The 20,528-nt window shown below is 36.2% G+C and overlaps 1 pseudogene; it reads left to right on the forward strand.

Moving 5' to 3' along the window:
* The window catches only part of LOC113273365, a 50,680-nt pseudogene extending 46,774 nt beyond the window's left edge, over positions 1 to 3,906 (forward strand).
* The last annotated feature ends 16,622 nt before the right edge of the window (positions 3,907 to 20,528 follow it).

A 20,528-nucleotide genomic window follows, 5' to 3' on the forward strand; every position in this document is an offset into this window, starting at 1 on the left:
GTCTTGTTTCTTGATACCATGTTTTGACAATGGCCAAATCTTCAGCTGCGTCAAAAGTTGTCATGATTGTAATATGAGATATATAATGAATTAGAAATAGTAGACGATGGAAGATCTTCTTGTAACGCTCACAATACTACATTTGTGTATTTTGGTGAAACAATGAGAATAGGTTAACCTCCTTATATAGATGAGAGTCCCAACGACTGTTTTTTTTTAAATTTTGAAAATTTGGCCGTTGAGGTCATGTGTAACACGAGTGTACGGACACGTCGTACACTGTGTAAACAATAATGAACCACTTTCGGTAGATTGTGTTATACTTTTAACTGCTGAATATGGTAATTAGAGTACCAGCGTTTTTCCTGAATTTTCGAATATATGCATTTTTGTACTCAGAGACTTTTGATTTCTTCAATAACAATATTCGGTAGACAAGTTTATTTCCTTTATACCGATTGAGTTTGTATTTCGATGCACGACTATTTAAAAAAAAAAATCCATTGGAGTATAATGTTGATTAATTAACATATTAAGTACCGAATTTAACCAAACTGTGATACGATTTTGAAAATGTTGACATATTCGGTAGATTAAATAGCACAGTTACGCCCGATTGTTGTTAAAATTTTGAAAATCTTAATGTAATATAATAATTATACTTCGACAATTCTATTAGAATGACTTGTGATTAGCGCTGTGGACGTCTTGGACGAGCTCTAAACGGATTAAATCTTTCCATCCTCTTAAGGATTCTGAAATGAGCTTCGTAATGGAAGTTTAATCTTTTCCATCTCCGCCATTCCCCGAGAGATCGTTCTATAACCTCATCATTGGTTTCACCCCTCAATCGATATTGATTCACAAGATAAGTTAAATGGACGAATTCTCCGACGTGTCCGTTTATTGAACCAATTCGACAGAAAATATCAGCGGAGTGACGGTTATTTGGGTTACCGATGTCGGCGCAAAACTTTTCATGAATTTTCCTCAAAGAACTCATACTCATTATGCCTCCTTGCCTACGTTCTTCTCCTCGTCTCGGATAGAATTGAACATAACGCCTACATAAAGATAAATCTTCTTCTATCGTGAACTCCGTAGGATTAATGAATGGTTGTGCCATTATGTTGAAGATGGGGTTCTTCAATGTTGGAGAGAATTGAAATGTATTTTTGTTGCATATAGGGGAAGAGGATACCCTCCTTATATAGAATATAGTTCTAACGGCTCTTTTTTTTTTTTTTTTGAAAATATGGCCATTTAGGCGAGGCGTAACACGGGTGTACGCATCATGTGACTCATCATCACATTAAAATTTTCATATTCGAAGGTTAAATGTAAATTTTATCTTCCGATTAAGACAATCGGAAGGAAACCTTTCCTCCCTAATTTTTTGTCCTCCGAATATATAGTGGCCCAAAATTCAGAATTTTGAAAACTTCAAAATCTTCAAATTGGGAACTGATAATAATCGGAAGGAAACAAAGTCTCCTAAACCTCCGAATATGGAGTGGCCCAAAAATCCAAACATGCCATAATGCTTAGGTTTTGCCATTTTTGAACGACCATCAGCCTTGGAATTTCGAAATGCTTAACTAATGTATTCGGTAATCAATCTAATTTTTTGTCCTCCGAATATGGAGTGGCCCAAAATTCAGAATTTTGAAAACTACCAAAATCTTCAAATTGGGAACTGATAATAATCGGAAGGAAACAAAGTCTCCTAAACCTCCGAATATGGAGTGGCCAAAAAATCCAAACATGCCATAATGCTTAGGTTTTGCCATTTTGGAATGACCATCAGCCTTGGAATTTAAAAATGCTTAACTAATATATTCGGTAATCAATCTAATTTTTTGTCCTCCGAATATATAGTGGCCCAAAATTCAGAATTTTGAAAACTACCAAAATCTTCAAATTGGGAACTGATAATAATCGGAAGGAAACAAAGTCTCCTAAACCTCCGAATATGTAGTGGCCCAAAAATGCAAACATGCCATAATGCTTAAGTTTTGCCATTTTGGAACGACCATCATCCTTGGAATTTCGAAATGCTTAACTAATATATTCGGTAATCATTCTAATTTTTTGTTCTCCGAATATATAGTGGCCCAAAATTCAGAAACTTCAAAAACTTTCAAATTGGGTATTGGTAATAATCTGAAGGACACCAGTCTACCAAACCTCCGAATATGGAATGGCCAACAAATCCAACACTGCCATAATCCATGAAACTAACATGCAAATGATCGATAAATTCATACACCATTCATACTCCATGAAACTAATCATTCACAAACCATAATGTGATTTAAGAACTTAAAATCTGATCCAAATCTTAAAAACTACATAATCCAACACAAACTATAAATACTATGAAACGACATAATCCAACATAACACAATTCATTGTCATTTATCTAGACTTATTGACTTTACGACCGTGACTACCTCCAAGTCCTACGTGACCACGAGTTAAGACACCTTCAGTTGGAGCACTTTCATTTGGAGAACCTTCATTTGGAGCACCTTCAGCGCTCGATGAAGCTCGACTTCTTTTACCCGTCTTTGATACTGCCTTCTTGGGCGGATTCTTCTTCGTGCCTTTTTTCTCCCCAAACTGAGCTGCATAATCTTCATTATCCATATTATCCACCAGGTCTCTAGCATCTTTTATCTTCTCAACTGGCACGGGATCTCCGCTCCTCATGCATGAAGTTAACATTTTGGAAACACACTTGAACCTATTCACATGTTTTTATACATAATGACATAACATGAAACGGGTATTACCTAAGATTTATAGCCATAATATAACATAAAAAATGTTTTAAGAATACGCACCAGTCTATCATAACCATTTGGTTTGTCTTTGATGATATAATTATAACTGGACCCCGCCGAAGTAGTCTTTGTTTTAACTTCACGCATGACCAAAGGATATGATACGTTCTTATACCAACTCATATCAGTAGTATAAAAGTGACATTTAGTAACATTTCAAACTTTTATAAAGTAATAGTTCGTAAAATGCCTGTTACTAAATGTTAGATAGTTAAATAACAATAACACTTTTCGTAAGAACTGTTACATAATGTCATCCAGGTTGTATACTGTAACTGTTTTTATAGTAAGTGTTACTATATACCCATGTTACTGTAACATATTTCGTATGTCGACATTGCCATTACAGTTCTTTAAACCAACTGTTATTATATACCTACGTTACCGTAACATATTTAATATGTCACCGTAGTTGGCATTATCGTAACATTTTTTAAACTAAATGTTACTATATATCTATGTTACTGCAACATGTTTAATAGGTTACCATAGTTGACATTATCGTGACATTTCTGTAAATTATTTATTTGTATAACTAGTTTTTGGGTATTCGGTTCAAAAAAATAACTACTTATGGACTGACATTAATTTAACATCTTGATTTAGTTCTAAGCACGAGAGCTAGCCATGGATCGTACTGATGGTTACCTAAGGTTTGAGAAAAAATCGAATATAATACAAAATAATAAACAAGTTGTAAAAATATGTAGGAATATTAAAAATATAAATTGTGTTGTAGTTGCTGGTGTGACAACGAATGTGGTGGAGGTGTAGTTTACTGTCTAATGAGAGTAAATATTTTATTTGGATAACATTAAACAAAAGGAAAACATGGAAAAGTGGTTCAAGAGTTATAATTAATGCAATAGGTCTCAAGGTCGAATCTTGTGAAGTGTACTTTTATAGAATTTATATTTCATGTCCAAGAAGACCAACTCATGGTAGTGGACGCGGCGTACATGGTGGTGACAGTTGTGGAGATGCTAGTGTTGATGGTTGTGGCAGTGCTGGTGGTGGAGGTAGTGGTGGCGCTAGTGGTGGAGGTGATGGTAGTCAATAAAAACTGTCAGTTTTTATGACAGTTTCAATAAAAACTGTTACGGTTACTCAAACAATAGCAACAGTTTGTTCCCAAACATGTTACAATAAACTGCTAACGGTAACGATTTTATGTAAAATAGTTACAGTAGAAATTATTCAGTAATATATATTTTATAAAGTGTTACTGAAAACCACCAATAATAGTTTTAGAATTTATGAGTCATTTTTCAATAGCCTTTCCGTAACAGGTTTTATAAACTTTCCGTAACAGGGGCTTTAGTAACACCGCAGGAAAAACTAAAACTGTTACGGAAATAATACAGTAACAGTTTTTAACTGTTATAGATCATCATTTTTCTACTAGTGTATAGCCTGGAGAATTTTCATCACCTCAGGTGACATGTCTACCAGTGTTGATAATGAACGTGAACCTCTTATCCCAGTTATCAAGAGCAGTAGGTGGGCCTGAGTGAACTATCGTGATATTTTCACCACTAGAAGAGCATTTTTCCAACTCCAATTTGTAGTAATCCCACATGTGATCCATTGGTTGATGTTGTATATACCCGAGTTGTCGCATCACCCTAGAGGGGTTGTACATCACATATCCTGTGGGGTGCCACAACGGTCCAAAATAAAGGGACAAGTCCGACCGAACTCTTATATGCCCTGTAGCTCGATCTTCCTTGTATGGATCAAAACATACGTCCGAGGCCTTCATTTAGTCCAAAATCCCCCTCATGCGAACCAACTGCTGCTCTTTTGAATGAGAACGATTATCTTGGAAGAAATATTTTGTTCCTCTAGGATTGCCTTTGCGCCACTCCGGGTTCTCTCCGTCCAAGTTCAGGATGGAGAAGTGGTCATAGATCCATGCCTTTATAGATAAGAAAACAAGTATTAGGAAATGGATTCTAAACAATCAGAAGTAAAGGTACATAAATTGAAACCGAATACACATATTCGGAAGTAAGTGATCAACGAATACAACATATATTCGGAGGATAACTATATGTTATTCCTACCGAATATGCATCACTTGGAGTTCAGTAAGCCCAAGTTTTTCGGCCTATATATTGGTAATAAATTCTCAATATTAAGTAACGATTATAAATAATTGGAATTATAACTAAGTTAGTTGTGTCCGAATAACATATATTCGGCAGCTAAAAATATGTTATTCTTACCTATATGCATCATTTAGAGTTTAGTAAACTCAAGTTTTTTGGTATATATATTCGGTAATAAATTCTCAACATTTAAGTAACGATTATAAATAATCGGAAATAAAACTAAGTTACTTGTTTCCGAATATAATATATTCGGTAGCTAAAAATATGTTATTACTACCGAATATGCATCATTATGAGTTCAGTAAACTTTATATTTTTGGCCTATATATTCGGTAATAAATTCTCAAGATTAAGTAACGATTAGAAATAATCGCAACAAAAACTAAGTTACATGTTTCCGAATAAACTATATTCGGTAGCTAAAAATATGTTATTCCTACCGAATATGAATCATTTTGAGTTCAGAATATGCATCATATGTACTGTCTACCGAATAACTACTATAGATGGACTGATAGATATAAAAATAAAAATACATGCAATAGAGCCACATTCTCGGCAACTTGGCTAGTTCCTCGCCTCGACGCCTTTCTCAACTCTTCCATCAAGAATGCTAGGCATGCCGTTCCCCAAGAATAGTCACCGACTTCATGGAGAGGATCCAAAAGTTGTATAAGGTTGGCGTCGATCCGGTTGCCAGAAGTATTGGGAAAAATGACACATCCCAATACACAAAGGATATATGCGGTGGCAGCGTGGTTCACTTGCTCATCGGTTAACGTTCCTTTCTTTTCTTTATCCAAGGTGCCTCGGTACTTATCCATCAAAACACTAATGTTGATCTGTCTAGTTCTGTAACTTGCATGCATCATGAACTCCTGTATTGATTTTCTTCATCCCAACCTAAGCACTTTCTAGTTAGAGCATAAAGTTGTTCCCAAGATAATTGCTTTGTGTAGTTCAACTTCACAGTTGTGCCTTGGTCAGGGAGGTTAAGAATCTGCAGAACATCATTAGGGGTAATCGCCATCTCCCCAAATGGCGTATGAAAGGTGTCGGTCTCAGGATACATTCTCTTCACGAACGCAGATATAGCCACGCGATCATGTTCCAAATATGAATTCTTGGCAGCAGCAGCTAACCCCGAGTTGGCTATAATAGTCTCGAACCTTTCACATTCACCGGATAAAGGCCAATCAAGCATTTTTGTTGGTGCGGCGGTGGGTTTGAGTAGACGAACCACATCTTGATGATACTATTAAACACACGAAAAATGTTTAAAGTAAATACAAAAACCCTTAAGACAACTATTACGATAGAACAAATAAGATACGATAATTATTACCTCGGTTTCGTATATGTCTTTGGCCCAGGAGTCTTTGTATCCAAATAACAATTTTCCTCCATCCGCCGGTGGCCCAAGGATTTTGCCTGCTGGAATATTCTTCACCTTCAAATGCTCAGGGACAAGATGTTTGCCTTTCTTAGCAATATCCTTTTTTTTTACCTGCTTCTCCTTTGTTTTTTTTTTTTGTCTTTTTGGGTACCACTTGGTTGACCTTCTTCTCGTATTGTTGGCACTGGATCAATTGGTTCAATTTCATGGTGGGATGTAACTTGTGGACCAGTTGCTTCTACACCTTGTTGAGTGGCTTGTTGAGCATTTGGTTGCACACCTTGTTCATTGCCTTGTGGACCAGTTGGTTCTACACCTTGTTGAGTGGATTGTTGAGCACTTGGTTGCACACCTTGTTCACTGCCTTGTGGTTCTACACTTGGTTGAGCACTTGAATTAGCCTTGACACTCCTTTCTATCCTAGCACTAGATGTCACTTTCTTACTCCCTTCTCGACGAGTCCCTAAGTCGCCTGTTTTTGGGGCTTTCTTAGCTCGAATTTGTCTAAACAACAAAAAAAGGAACAATGGTTACAAACTATACAGTCGGAAGAAAAAGTACACAAATAATATCCGAATGTCCACCTTCGGAACTAAAAGGACACATTTTGTTCCCGATTACAAAACAATCGGAAGATAATCAAATATATGTGCTACCGAATACTCATCAATTGGAGTTCAGAAAATCTTAATTTTTCATCCTATATAATCGTACATATAAAACATTATACTGTCTTCCGAATAAATGCTGGCCCCAAAATGAGATTTTGCCTAAATCACAATTTTGAGAATTTTTCATCATATATATATATATTCGGTAGTAGATGAATATCCGAATACTATGTCCCAACATCAATATATTCGGAAGTAAAAATGAATCGTAACCTCCGAATATGTCCATCTAAAGTTACAGGAAGAAATGACCTAACATATAGGGGATTAAACCTACATAACTATCTCCCGAATACTGTCAATGTTCTTCAGAAATGAAGAACACGACTATATTCGGAAGTTTAAGAGACATACATATCTCCCGAATCTGGTAATATTCAGAAAACCCTAGAATTGTTTTTTGGCGATTCGACGATTTAAAGCGATATAAACCAAGAAATTGACGAAATCTTACCTAATTGGGGCCATTTGAAGTTGCCAGAGTGTTTGAATATCAGATTCGCCACAACCAACTAAATCCGCGGCTTCGTGTTCTTCGCGTTCTTCGTCATATCCAGCAACAATCTCTTTATTTCTTGCCAAAATTCCAATTTTTGGATCGATACCGCGAGCAACGTTTTTAGTTTTAGGTCTGTGGTGTTCATCATCCTTACCCATTGTTTTATAAACGAATCGACAATGTTTTGATTTTACGATTCACGAGGCGATGAGTTGAATTGAACGGGGAGGAATTTTTTTTCCCTCCACAATCGGGAGAGAAGGTGAACATGAGAAGAAGAAGAGTTGAAATGTTTTTGATTTGGTTTTTATTTCCTTTTACTAGAATGGCATTTAGGTAACTTCAATGTCCTATAGGGTATCCCTTAACTAGTGTCCTTGGATGGGTATAAAATCTTGGCCCCTAATTCCTTTTGAGTGGCCCCTAAAAATGCTAGGGTTATTTGTCCATTTGACTACCCCTATTCTGCCATTTAATGCATTCACTACATTTAAAGCTATCTCCTTCCGGATACAGTTGCTCAACTCCAGCTTGCTTAGCTCATTTTAGTGCTTCAAGTGTTGCAATTGCCTCTGCCTGTTCCTCCTTTTGCGCCATCCCTGGTATACAGACTGCTCTCCTACATTCACCCATTAATGCTAAGTCTATCGCGGGATTCTACCGCCAAAAATCCAGCCCCTCACACCTTTCAGTGGGACCCATATGCCCACCCCTGCTAACTCCAGCGGGTCCCAGAGGCTCTCAGGCGGGATTTTTGGCGGTAGAATCCCGCCGTCAACGTAGAATCACTGACATTCACCTGTATGAGAAAGCATCATCGGTCCGCAACCCATTGCTCTAGTCTCTTTCATCAATTGTTTTTCTTTTTTTTTTTATAAAATTAAAAAAAACAGGTAATTTTGGCATTCACTACATTTTTGTTTTGTAAAACATCATCGGTCAGCTTTACATTACTTTGTTGATAACCAAACCTTTCTCAAGACTAAACCCAGAGAAGGGAAAAATGGAAAAAATTGAGAGAAAGAAGATGGAGGTATCGTGTAAAGAACAATGGAGAGAAATAGGTGGTAGAAGCCAATAGCAAATCGAGTGGAAGATGATTAGGACGATTTGGTACAGTACAAGACAGATCAGTGACCAAATTGGGTTTTCTTCTCATCACAGTTAGAAAGGGTTAGTAGTACATCAAACCCATTTTCATTTTTCATTGTATTTCGCAGCTGCGTAGTTAAAGTTTGGCTTAATTGTAACATTGATTTTTAGGATTTCTTTAAGATGATTTTAGGGTTTTGAGAATTTGGGATTTTGTTTATGTTGATCTTTGGAGTTCATCATTTAATTTTGCATTGTGTGAAGTTTAATCAAGCACTCCAAGGGAATAATTGGTAGTCTAAATATGCAATGTACTACTAGTATTCGAATACAATTTTGATTTAGTGTCAACGAGATTGAGAATTTTCGAATATGCAATGTACTACTAGTACTACAGAACAAAGTTACAAGTTTAATTTTCGAATACCATTTTGATATAATTTTCAGTTGGTGCATTTTTATAAGTAAATGGAAAGAGTCAGGGAATAAACCACTCACCATTTCTAATTAGCTCAGTGGCCATAGAATCCACCAACAGACCTTCACCAGTCCAATGATCAAACCAAACAGAAATGTCTTCACCAGTTCCAATCACCCACTGAAAATGTTCTTTAAGTGAAATCCAAGCTCATTTCAACCCACTGCAGACTGAAGACATCCTATCATACATAATCCCAAAAATGTGGGACTGGATAGGTTCTTGGTCTTCAAAATTAAAATGACGAGGGTATCACTATCTAAACGTATATATATGTTTTTACAACAAGGAAACAGAAATGGGAGGATATGGTGTTATGGTGCGTGCTCCATGTGGAAAGCCAGTAATTGCATCTGCTTGTGTGCAGCCAGAAGTAGTTTCTTATTTCTATCATATCTTGGATGGGGTGAAAGCTGGCTTTGCACTTGCATTGGCACATGCAGTATATGATCTTAAACTGATATGCGACTCCTTAGAAATTTATCGTTGCCTTAGGATGACTTTTCAGGGAGCTGATGATGGTTTGCGCGAGACACGGCATATTCCTTATAAATGCGGTGTTTGCAAAAACCATACAAGTATTTTTAAGCTCAAAAGGGTCCTTTATAAAGATGCATATGAAGGTGTACGGTTCTACCATCAACAACAGCGATGGTTGTGAAGAAAAATCAACAGCTGCAATGAAACTGGTGAAGTAGACTTATCTGCGCATCTGTAAAGGCTTCATTGTCATATGTCAGGTTAAAGAATTAATTAAGTTAGTTCTCGACTGTCTCCATTGTTGTTCAGATATGCCTGTTGCATTGTGGCGCTGCTGCTGGGTCTTTATCCACTCTTTATCTTGTATTTCGGATATGTTAATAATAATCGAAGTGCAATATATTACATTCCTGTTTGTCTTGGAATTTGATCAACTCTGTACTGGCTGTAAATTTGCTAATCTGTGAAACCATGAAAATTTGAAGTTGAAGAAATGGATCCATCTTTATGCTCAAATTGCAATATCTTGTAATGTGAGCGAATTTTGTGGATACAGTGTAGACAATCTCGTAGAAATTCTCCATGGGCCGAGACCATGGTGATTATGGTCTAAATTTGAAACCTGTTTCGAGGCATACAATTTTTTTTTGAGGCATATTTATTTATTATCCCATCTAGGATGGTTTTATAAGGGGTGTCTGAAGATAGTGCAATTACCTATATATCCTTAAACAATCTAATAACTAGAGTTCCCTTATCCTCAAAAACCTAAAATCAAAAATCAAAATAACCTTTAAACTTAAACATTTTGGACTCCAACTTAATCAAGCAATCAAAGGAAACAGGAATCGAAGTGAGCGATGTTGGAGTGTGAAATCCAAATCTCAATTGCTCTTAGATGTATTTTAGAATGCATTTGTAACAAACCCATCTTGTTTTTGATTGATTTTATTTTGTTTGATCTATAAAATATAATTTCAAAGATGAAATTAGGGTTTTCAGAAGATTAGTTCGGCTGATCTTGGAATATCAATTTTGAGCCGAACCTAGTATTTGATTTAGAGAAACACTATGTTTGGCTAATGCGATTTTGCTAGATTTTGTTCGAATCAACCGAACCTAAATTCGTCAGTTACAGAGTGAAGTTCGGCTGATAACTTGTCAGTCGAACCTCTGTTTTATGAAAATACACCTAGGTTCGGCTAACAACGATTTTGTTCGAATCAGCCGAACCTAAATTTGTGAGTTACAGAGTAAAGTTCGGCTGACAAGTTATCAGCCGAACTGTTCATCTGGTCAGTAGATATGAGTTTTAAAAATTCAATTTTTTGATAGATTCAACTTATAAGAAGGACATTAAACCTCGTATAGAAGTCTACCTCTGATTTGAGTCACACATTTTGGTTACTTCTAATCACTAAAATCTCAAAACCCAAGTTTTTTTTCACATCTTCTTCTTCCTCTCAAAAATTCCACATAAATTTAATTTCTCTACTAATTTAACACTAACAATTTAATTTTTAATCAATCCTTAAAATTCCTAATTTATCAAATCTAATCATAATCATTTACACTGATTATGTAAGGGTAGTTATGCCATTATCAAGAAGCATGGATAAGCGGTGATGTTGTTTTTTATTTAGTGACCCTATTTTGGCATTATTTAGTATGCCTCAAAAAAATCCAGTATGCCTCAAAACAGGTTTCCTAAATTTTAACAACTTTAAATTGTGGGCTAATTTTGTATACCTATCTAAAGACTTAAAGGCCTAGACAAATAAAGTTCCCACGCTGAACGGTGAGGAAACCCTTGCTTCCTATTGGCCGAAATAAGCTTTTTTGAGTTTTGTGAAACGAGCGTTACTTGGCAATGTATGATTGGTTTAAAAAGAATAGGAAAAGGATTAAAAAAAGGAAACCAAATTCAATTTGGATAAAAAAGAAAACCAATTCAATTTGGAATTCATGACGTGACAATATTTAGGTGAAGACACTTGGAAATATTGGTTTAAAAATTACAAATGTAAAAGGAAAACCTACCTTATCCTGTTGATTTTATGGAAGTTTACTTTCAATTTGAAAATCGAGTAACTACTATATTAGAACTCTTTTTTCTAAACTAATATATTTTTCTAAATTAATATATAAAGGAGAAAAGAAAATCCACACATTTTCAGCGAAAATAAAAGGGAAAAATTAAATAAAATATGCGTATATTCTCCACTTATTTAATGTATTTGTCCCGTCACATCAAATCAAAAATACATCGCCATGGGTCGGGGCGAAGCCAGCGCACACCAAATCAAAAATGCATCGCCACGGGGCACAACAAAGCCCCACGCAGACCAAATTAAAAATGCATTGGCACGAGATGGGGTCCGCGCACACCAAGTTAAAATAAATAAATAAATAAAATATTCACATATTCTCCGCCTATTTAATGTATTTACCCCGCCACACCAAATCAAAAATACATCGCTACGGGACGGGGGAAGTACCGCGCACACCAAATCAGAAAATACATCCCCACGCGGCAGGGCGAAGCCCCCGCATACACCAAATCAGAAATGCATTTCCATGGGGAGGAGCGAAGCCCCGCACACTCCAAGTTAAAAGAAAAAATATTCCCGGCACATAGCACGGGTACAAATCTAGTTAAGGTTAAATCTAGAGAGAGAAATAATGGTGTGCAGAGCTGAGGCTATAAGGCCAAGCACTATGGGAGAGTGTATCCCTTCCCTATCCCTTGAATGTGGGGAATTGATATGGGTCAGAAGGCAGCCTCACTATGGTGTGCTTTTATATGAGCTTCCGTGTAAATAGTGCGAAACAGAAACTCACCAAAGTTTCCGATTTATAGGTATAAGTTTACAGAATGCACTCAGATTTCCTATTTCTTCTTTTTTTCTATCTTTTTCCTCCCTTAAAACCCTCTCAACCCCAATTTGATTATCTTGTCGATTTATTGCGATTCAGGAGCTGAAATTAAAAGGGTTTGCTCCTAACTCCTAGGTGAACTAATTCCCTGCTTCAATTTCGAATTTCATCTACAATATAATCAAAATGAGTGATTTTTAGGGTTTAAAATTAATTTTATTTTTATTTTGATGAAATTGTTGATATTTTAGGTTGATTTTGATGTTTGTTCTTGTATGTTGATTGTTGATTGAACCAATATGTTTAAGAATTGAGGAATTATATTGTTGAAGAATTTTTTATGTCTCTCCAAAACCAATATGTTTAGGATTGATTGTTGAAGAATTGTATTAATGAATAATTTATGATTAATTGTTAATTGAACCAATATGGGTCAGGTGATTAAAATTGATTTGTGATGTTGTATATGGAAATGAGACATTGTATTGTGATTAGGATGATAATGTGATTAAGATGGAAATGTTATTAGGATTGTAATGTGATTAAGATTAAATTGGGACATTATATTGTGATGAAAATGGATAATGTGCTTGAAGCAATATGTTTTGTGATTAAAATGGATCCGTCCAATATGTTGATTCTTATATGTTGATTAACCAATGTGTTGGAATGTAACTTTATGTATATGTGTGATGTAGATTTATTTCAAAAATTTACAACATGTTATGGAGGATACAATTCCGGTTTCTTCAAAATATAATAGTGAGCATCAAGTTAAATGCCCCACGACGTCGGATGCTAAGACTAAAGCAAGGAGACATCGAAGCAGTGTAAGAAATGTATACGAATTCTATGCCGCAATTTCCAAATTTTCGCATGCTAGACAAATTGTAGACAACTGTGGGTTCGGTTTCATCTTCAAGATACATTTTCCAAAACTACAAGACAAGTGCCTAACTAGTGGTATATTTGAAAGGTGGTGGCATACCACCAATACATTTCACTTTCCTAGTTTTGAAATAGGGTTTACTGAAAAAGCGGGGGTCTAACAACCACACCGAATATTTTGTTTAGGCTATCTGTATGGACTAACTCTAATATAATTCCAAGAGAATCAATTAGACAGTGAACTTGATAGACGCATTTATGTGTCTATTTTCATCTCTATTGTGTATATTGTTAGTACCCATTTTTGTACTTATTTCAGTATTTTATCTCTTTGTAGGTGTTTTTGGAGAAATAAGCTTTTGCGGCGAAATTGGCTCGAAAAGTTGTTACAGGCACCTGGGAGGACATTTGCTATTCGGACTCTCGCTTTGGATAGGGGGTCACCCTTCTTCTTCACGTTTAAAACGGTTTTTGGCGGGAAAAATGCATGCAGAAGCTGTTGATTTTGGATTGAAGATTTGAACGAGTTTCAAGGTGATTCAACACTGGAAATCGATTGGGATGGACTTGATAGAGCAAAACAGGTTTAATACATGCGTTTGGATCGATCGAATTGGGCTGGAATTGCCGGAAAAAGGAAACAGAGTAAAAAAGGAAACACGGTCCCTGTCGAGTTTGTTGTTGGACATTCAGAGAGATTAAATGCAAGAAACTCTTTTCAAAGATACATATATATCTAAGGAAGAGTTTGAGATAAGTGGGAAAGCTCAGAAACGTGTGAAACAAATTTGGGAAGCGATTATTGCCGTGACTGCCAAGGAAGGAAAGAAGAGATTTCGAAGCGATTTGGGAGAGATTTAATCGTCCTGTGGTGTATAAATAGGTTGCTGAGAGTCCTAAGAAAAGGAACAAGGAGTTTGGGGTCGAGAGGAGATCTCAGGAGGCGTGAATCAAGAGATTTCTGTACACTGCTGCTGCTGCCATTGAAGAGCACGAAGAACAAGAAGAACAGACTTCCACAGAAAGTCGTTCTTCAACTGTGACAAGGACAAACACTTGTCAGTCTTAAAACAACAGCAACAAACGCACTTATTTTCTATCGATCTTCTCTGGACGCTTTCTGTGCGTCTCAGATTCACTGTTTTTATTCTTTTCACTCTTTTAATCAACTTTTGGGCTATAAACATGTATTTTGAGCAAGTGATTAATATGAGGAGCTAATACCCAACACTGGGATGACAGAGGAATCCCTATTTCACGCATGTGGTAATTCTAATAATTCTTTTATGACTATTTGCATTGATTTTTAATCGATTTATGATTTTTATTGAATGGGTGTGATTTCGTTTGATGGTGTATGCTTGGTATATGTATTTTTGATACATCAAGCTTTTGATTTACAATCATTGCTTTTCAAAAATCTATTTTTGGCAAAGAACAAGAGTCCATATTTTTATTATTTGAACTATAATTGATTGGAATTATTATTTGAGTCGCATGAATGAAATTTGGTGGAATCCTGAGTCTCAGTCTCTCTCGACATTGTGACAAACCTTTTGTATATATATTTTCTATTTTATTTTAAGTCTAGAACCCAATCTTATCGAGTCCGAGTTGAACGAATCTTATTACCACTTTTTTTACAACAATTAAAAACACATCAATTTTTGGCGCTGCCGACGCGGATTTGCTTTTAGGGTTTTTAGACTTAGTTTTATTTTTCTTTTTCTTTTTTTTCTTTTTTTCTTTTTTAGGTTTTTATTATTTTTTTATTTTTTACGTTTTTGGGCATTTGTCTTTTGTCTACAGGTTTTGGATCATAAAGCGAATTGAGCCAAGGAGTTTGGTGATTTCGTAAAGACTGGAACTTAAAGCATAAAGACTTGGAGCAAAAGATTAAAGCGAAAAGAACGGAAAAGAAGACAATTTCTTTTTAGATATTTTATTTTTTTAGGCTTTGTTTATTTTTCTTTATTAAAAAAAAAGAGAGAGAGAGAACTGTATTAGGGTTTGCTATTTTTGTAATTTTTTCTTTTCTTTTTGGACACTTGGACATTGGACTTTGGACATTATTATTTTTAAACCCTAAGGAAGGGTTGGTTTAAATACAAACTGTGTGCAGGGAAGGACGGTGATTACGATATCACCTCGGCCCCTCGGGTTCGTACATAACATAGGAGTTGTGGCCCGAGTCGACTTCAGCGGTTCTTCGCCCGTCTGGTACGGGAGGTAAGTTTTTCTAAACACCCGCGAATCCCCTGTCAGCGGGTTTACTGTATTCCTTAAGGTGAATATATGATGAGGACTTGAATACGGTTGCTTTTAATTCCTAGTAAAGGGCAAGGACTGGCCATACAAGATAAGGGTTCGGATTTCATCAGCGTTCTCTTCTTGCCCGCCTTAGGAACACGAAACCAAACTCGAACCTAATCCTAAAATTTTGACTAGAACGAGACCTATAGGGTAAGGAGCTTAATAGGAAAGTCGTTCGAAGAATATTGGTTACTCTTTTGAGCATACTTCGAAGTTCTTGACGGTTTTTGTGAGTTGAATGCGTGACTGCGCCGCCTTGTAACCGGTGAGGCCTTGGGTATCAAAGCTCCACTGAGCTTCCCTCGCCTTGATTCAACTTACTTTGACTCGGATTGATTCCAGAGGGGTTTGCTCAGATTGTAACGAGTTCCTTTTCGAAAGAATAGAAGCTGGTCTAGTGACAATCTAAGTGGAGCCATCATGCTTTTTGTTTGCTAGAATTAGGTTTGTTTTGGTCGAGTCAGCCTTGTTTGTGATTGTATAGAATTCCCTTGCAATTAAGAATGTCGAACTGGTATGATAGAAGCCAATACAATGATTATCGACCTGAATTTGAATATGGACATCATCCTTTTTATGACCATGTTAGGAATAGTGGTTGGGAACGCCATCCTTTGGAAGGATATGGGTCATACTCTGGTGAGCCCAATTACTATCCACACATACATTAGTCTTACGAGCAAGAAGATTATAGTACTAGTTCTTCGTCTCTAGAGGATACAATCAAACTATTGAAAAGTAGTCCTTTTTATGATCCTTCTGTTCCTATTCCTCCTTTAGAAGAGTCCCTCAGGAAGTTAGCTGAGTCGGCGCGTAAGTTAGCTGAGATGAATAGTGTAATTATAGACGAAAGAACTACAATAATGAGTGAACTTTCTATAGAGGAATCCCTCAAGATGATGGCGGAGACGAACGAAAGACTTGCTCGAAATAATCTTACTTTCCAATACAGTGATTCCAATAGTACCCTTGAAAATGAGGATAATTATTTGCATAATCAAGATGACGAGGATAAAATTGGTAACACTACTTGTTTAGATGAGGTTCAACCATTTTCATGCTATTATGATGATTATGACGAGGATAGTGTTGATGAAGAATTTGAAATATGTATGCATAGTGATCAGGAATTTGTTACTCCAAATGAACTTTATGATGATAGTGTTATTTCTGGTTCAGATCCCGATAATTTTAATAATTGTTCACCTATTCAAAAGGACGAGGATTTGACTAGAGATACCCTCGTTTTAGATGATGTAGTATTTCATGTTTACAAAGCCGATAATGATTTAGAGGAACGAGTTTCTTCTGAGAATAATGTTTTAGAGTCTAGCGATTTAGAAACAATAGTCTTAGACGAAGAAGATGAACTCGTAGAGATGAGTGAGGATGAACCTGACTTAGAAGAATCAATTGACCATTTCCAGGAATCTGATGACCTAGAAATTAGGGAAGTTATGACTAGTCTTTCTAGAGACACAGAAAACTCTAAGTTTGGGGGTGATTATCATTCTCCATGTGCTTTAACTATTAGAAAGGTCCCTCACTTGGGACTTGACATATGTGCCTAAACCATTTTACAAGATTATCTTCACACACGTTTTCCTGAACCTAGTGATGTCCATAAGGAAGTTCAGTTGTTAGAAACCCATCCTCTGGTTGATGAGGTTAGACCAGGCTATGATACCAAGATCGACTTTGTTTTCCCACCAAATATTTTTCAACCAATTGTGGGAACGTATAAATTTCAGATGTGTCAATTATTTAGTTTTTGAGACTAAACTAATTACTTTAAGAGATTAGGGTCGATACATTTGCTTAAGATAGACCACCACTCTCATTGTGGTCAACTGTGTGAGTCAAAACTGATTGACTTTAAGGATCCTCAATTATTCAGGTTATTATTATGTGCTTTTAAATTTTTACTTGAGTTTCTTCAGACTCTAATACCTGAACCGGATCTTAGCTTTGAGAAATTCCAACCCATGAAAATATTTTATTTGGACCCAGTTATAGAACCTGAACCTGAACCACAACTAGATGTAGTTGTATTAAACATGAAACTAGACAAGGGTGCGCTTTATTTGTTAATTTTCTTGGCAGGTTGAAGATTCCTTTTATTTGTGATAGCTCTTTGGTTTTGATGACCCACAGAAATTTCAGCTATTACTTTATTCTATGAGGTGACTAATCCTTTCTTAGTCTGGCTGAAAACTTTAAACTTAACACTTCTTGGGAGGTAACCCAACATTCATGCGACACGGTAATATATTTCCTTATCTCTTTTGCTTCAAATGGTAACAGTTTCTCCTTGTTCATGCTTTTAATTTCATCTTTAGAACATTGAGGACAATGTTAGATTTAAGTTTGGGGGTATGGGAGAAACTTTTTAGTTGCAGTATGAATAAATAAACTCCAGAGCTTAGAAATTTATGCCTATTGAGGATTGCACTAACTAATCTAAGTGGATGGAAGCATTTTGATCGTAGGAGTTGAGGAACCAATCTGATTAGATGGAAACATCTATAGAGTCTATTCATAAAAGCACAGAGCTCAGGTGTTAGAAATAACATGATAGTTTCACCATATCTCGTTGAGTCCTTTTCACTTCTATTTTTATTTTATTTTGTTTTTAAAATATGTTTCTCTAAATGATAGGTGGGCCCACGATTCAAGTTGTTACCAACGCTAGGGTGAATTAGAGTGATTGAGAAAGATAAAGAAAAATAAATAAATAAATAAAAAAAAAAATTGAGACCAAACCATTTGACCAAAAGGAACAAATTCAATAAAGTCGACCACTGGTAACCTTGTATATGCCAGTTGTGTTGACCTAGAGTTAGGTTATCGACCAATGGTTCCCTTGTATATGCCAGTGTGTTTATATTAGTCAGACTAATATCTCAATCCATTAGGATAGGTTCATTTTGGCGGAGGCCTTCATACAGATATGGGAAACGCCGTTCACTTAGTAAACATCAAAACCATTTATGTTTTTCTATATCCATCTTCTTGATCTATCCATGTGATTAGTTTTGACTCCGGATATTGATGTCCATAGTGCGACTATCTGAGTAGAGCTCTGTCACTTTATATGAATTTTAGTATACTTGAGTGCAAACTCGTGTACATCAATTGGAATTTTGCATCAGGGTACTTTCTCCTGTAGTCAATAAGTATGCCAACCAAGGAGATTCTTTAGTTCCTTCCAAGGTTCTGCGTAGATAGCTAAGGTCTGGAGTAAAGCTTTTGTGGGTATATCTCTGGTAAGCCCTCCCGAGACTATAACTCGGCCACTAGGGCCACCTAGGGGTTTAAAGGCTTATTGCATACGTTAAATGCAATCGACGATGCCTGCGACAGTGAGTTAGGATTTTATTTTATAGTTTTGATTTGCTCGGGACTAGCAAATAATAAGTTTGGGGGTATTTGATAGACGCATTTATGTGTCTATTTTCATCTCTATTGTGTATATTGTTAGTACCCATTTGTACTTATTTCAGTATTTTATCTCTTTGTAGGTGTTTTTGGAGAAATAAGCTTTTGCGGCGAAATTGGCTCGAAAAGTTGTTACAGGCACCTGGGAGGACATTTGCTATTCGGACTCTCGCTTTGGATAGGGGGTCACCCTTCTTCTTCACGTTTAAAACGGTTTTTGGCGGGAAAAATGCATGCAGAAGCTGTTGATTTTGGATTGAAGATTTGAACGAGTTTCAAGGTGATTCAACACTGGAAATCGATTGGGATGGACTTGATAGAGCAAAACAGGTTTAATACATGCGTTTGGATCGATCGAATTGGGCTGGAATTGCCAGAAAAAGGAAACAGAGTAAAAAAGGAAACACGGTCCCTGTCGAGTTTGTTGTTGGACATTCAGAGAGATTAAATGCAAGAAACTCTTTCCAAAGATACATATATATCTAAGGAAGAGTTTGAGATAAGTGGGAAAGCTCAGAAACGTGTGAAACAAATTTGGGAAGCGATTATTGCCGTGACTGCCAAGGAAGGAAAGAAGAGATTTCGAAGCGATTTTGGAGAGATTTAATCGTCCTGTGGTGTATAAATAGGTTGCTGAGAGTCCTAAGAAAAGGAACGAGGAGTTTGGGGTCGAGAGGAGATCTCAGGAGGCGTGAATCAAGAGATTTATGTACACTGTTGCTGCTGCCATTGAAGAGCACGAAGAACAGACTTCCACAGACAGTCGTTCTTCAACTGTGACAAGGACAGACGCTTGTCAGTCTTAAAACAACAGCAACAGACGCACTTATTTTCTATCGTTCTTCTCTGGACGCTTTCTGTGCGTCTCAGATTCACTGTTTTTATTCTTTTCACTCTTTTAATCAACTTTTGGGCTATAAACATGTATTTTGAGCAAGTGATTAATATGAGGAGCTAAACCCCAACACTGGGATGACGGAGGAAGCCCTATTTCACGCATGTGGTAATTCTAATAATTCTTTTATGACTATTTGCATTGATTTTTAAACGATTTATGATTTTTATTGAATGGGTGTGATTTCGTTTGATGGTGTATGCTTGGTCTATGTATTTTTGATACATCAAGCTTTTGATTTACAGTCACTGCTTTTCAAAAATCTATTTTTGGCAAAGAACAAGAGTCCATATTTTTATTATTTGAACTATAATTGATTGGAATTATTATTTGAGTCGCATGAATGGAATTTGGTGGAATCCTGAGTCTCAGTCTCTCTCGACATTGTGACAAACCTTTTGTATATAGATTTTCTATTTTTATTTTAAGTCTAGAACCCAATCTTATCGAGTCCAAGTTGAACGAATCTTATTACCACTTTTTCTACAACAATTAAAATCACATCAATTAGATAGTGAACTCAAGGAAAATATATCCAAGA

Source organism: Papaver somniferum, chromosome 4, assembly GCF_003573695.1.
Source record: "Papaver somniferum cultivar HN1 chromosome 4, ASM357369v1, whole genome shotgun sequence".
NCBI lineage: Eukaryota > Viridiplantae > Streptophyta > Magnoliopsida > Ranunculales > Papaveraceae > Papaver > Papaver somniferum.